Genomic DNA, 2824 nt, shown 5'->3' with positions numbered 1-2824 from the left:
GCTGTGAATACTGGGGAAAACCTCCAGTTCCAGCAAACTGCGTCGCCTCCTCGGGCGTTCACGGGATCAGACGCTTGCCCGCGCTCGTCGTTCATCTCTCCGATGCTTTCAGCTCAGTGTAAACAGCAGAAACACTGCTGTGAAATATGAATGAGGGGATGAACTTAGCATCAATAAATCAGCGTGAAGTCCTTGTTGTGTATGTCGAAAGTAAAAACAGGCCTATTAAAGAGTCTCTCGAGTCTGAGGTGAAGTTACACCAGCAGGACTTCTTCACGTCAGAGTGGTGTCAGGAAGTCCACGAGCCCGCGGATAAAAGCTGTTTGCTGTGTTTCTGCCACTTTGATAACAATGAAAACACGCCGGCGTGTAAACACACGTCGGCCCGGATGAGCGTTCGCTCCGGCGACGACCATCTCGCCGTCTCTGAAGGCCGAGGCTGCGACGAGCTCCTTCGGTTCAGACGAGTTTCTAAAGTGGAACCACGCAACTGTCAGAGAAGCTGTTATTACCATAGAGCTCCTCCCAAACCATCATCGCCATTCTACCCAGTCTGGTCCTTATGCTCTATACCTCAAACCCAAGCAGCTGATGACCCTCTGCTCCATGCAAGCCCTCAGCTCCTCACACAGGTCACAGTTATCTGACGTCCAGGCTCCCTCAGACGTCCAGGCTCCGTCAGACGTCCAAGCTCCGTCTGACGTCCAGGCTCCGTCAGACGTCCAGGCTCCGTCTGACGTCCAGGCTCCCTCAGACGTCCAGGCTCCGTCAGACGTCCAGGCTCCGTCAGACGTCCAGGCTCCCTCAGACGTCCAGGCTCCGTCAGACGTCCAAGCTCCGTCTGACGTCCAGGCTCCGTCAGACGTCCAGGCTCCGTCAGACGTCCAAGCTCCGTCTGACGTCCAGGCTCCGTCAGACGTCCAGGCTCCGTCTGACGTCCAGGCTCCGTCTGACGTCCAGGCTCCCTCAGACGTCCAGGCTCCGTCAGACGTCCAGGCTCCGTCAGACGTCCAAGCTCCGTCTGACGTCCAGGCTCCGTCAGACGTCCAGGCTCCGTCTGACGTCCAGGCTCCGTCTGACGTCCAGGCTCCCTCAGACGTCCAGGCTCCGTCAGACGTCCAAGCTCCGTCTGACGTCCAGGCTCCGTCAGACGTCCAGGCTCCCTCAGACGTCCAAGCTCCGTCTGACGTCCAGGCTCCGTCTGACGTCCAGGCTCCCTCAGACGTCCAGGCTCCGTCAGACGTCCAGGCTCCGTCAGACGTCCAGGCTCCCTCAGACGTCCAGGCTCCGTCAGACGTCCAGGCTCCGTCTGACGTCCAGGCTCCGTCAGACGTCCAGGCTCCATCAGACGTCCAGGCTCCCTCAGACGTCCAGGCTCCCTCAGACGTCCAAGCTCCGTCAGACGTCCAGGCTCCCTCAGACGTCCAGGCTCCGTCAGACGTCCAAGCTCCATCAGACGTCCAGGCTCCCTCAGACGTCCAGGCTCCGTCTGACGTCCAGGCTCCCTCAGACGTCCAAGCTCCGTCTGACGTCCAGGCTCCGTCAGACGTCCAGGCTCCATCAGACGTCCAGGCTCCCTCAGACGTCCAAGCTCCGTCTGACGTCCAGGCTCCCTCAGACGTCCAGGCTCCGTCTGACGTCCAGGCAGTGAGTCCACATGAACTCCAATGATAAAGTAAAGAATTTCTCCTTTCATAACTATACGGGACAGAATGAACTCACCTGTCTGTATTATTAGGGGCGTGGCCTGTTTGACTGGCAGGTGGCGCTAGGCTCAGCTAACTGGTCCCTGAACTGGATTTTTCACCTGCTGGCAGCAGGAAGCAATGTCAGTTGGGGGGGCGGGGCTGTCATGTGATTGGCTGTTTGCCAGATGCTGCTGGTATATGCTCACGGCTGACCTCGTGAACCAAACAGGAAGGGAGCGCTGAGACACCTGAGCTGAACGGCAGCGTGTGAAAGTGCTTCAGAGTCCAGCTGCTCAGCAATTATTTTTTCCCAGGCTGCCTCGGAGATCTCTGAGAAGCCTCTGACTGGCTTTCTCACAGAATTTAAATGTTTTTGAAAAACAAGATAAAGACGTCGTGGCGATGGGCGGACCTGGAAACCCGCCTGACCTCTGCAAACACCTCCGACTCCGCTCCTTCTTGGTCTTTAACCGGCCGGACCTCTCCCTGCTGTTTGGACGGCAGCAGCGGAAGAGTCAAAGGTCGTGGTTTTCCCAGTGCGGCTTCGTCACCATCCTGCCGCCCACCTTGGCGGAGGTCTCTGGCCACGCCCACTGTGACTCTGCAGCTCGTATTTGTACAGCTAACATAACGATCCTCATCAGTGTCGAGTGCGTGACTACACTCTTCCTCTCAGAGCTGAAGCACTTCTCAGAAACAGCGCTGAGGCTGAGAAAGCAGCTGACCGCAGCGCCAATTTAGGCCAAACCGCCGTATGTGATCTGTCCAAACATGACAGCGAGCGGGGGAACATGCGAGGAACTGGGAGGGCGGAGAAGGGAAAGACAAACTGTAGTTAGGAAACCATGAGGAGAATGATGTGGTTTCACAGCTGGGCACTCACACTGTGTGGGAACACAGAGGCTGCCTCTGTCTCCGCGCTACAAGCTCTCACAGGGAAAAGGTCACAGGTTTGATCCCCAGCTCCTGTGCACATTTGACCTGCAGCTGGCAGCATCTGGACTCAGCCTGCCTCAGAGCAGGAGAACGTGTGAGGACGTGTTTCTGTTCTCTACCTTTGTGTCCTCTCTGACATCACTGAGGCCCAGCTCTGATGTCACACCCATGTGACCGTCTGTGATTTTAGGTCATCATAC

This window comes from Mchenga conophoros, linkage group LG9 (genome assembly GCF_057382185.1).
Source record: "Mchenga conophoros isolate Kocher_MC1m ecotype Shallow Benthic linkage group LG9, M_conophoros_male_GT1.1, whole genome shotgun sequence".
NCBI classification, from domain to species: Eukaryota; Metazoa; Chordata; class Actinopteri; order Cichliformes; family Cichlidae; genus Mchenga; species Mchenga conophoros.
The sequence above is the reverse complement of the archived record's forward strand: the minus strand, read 5'-3'. Positions refer to the sequence as shown.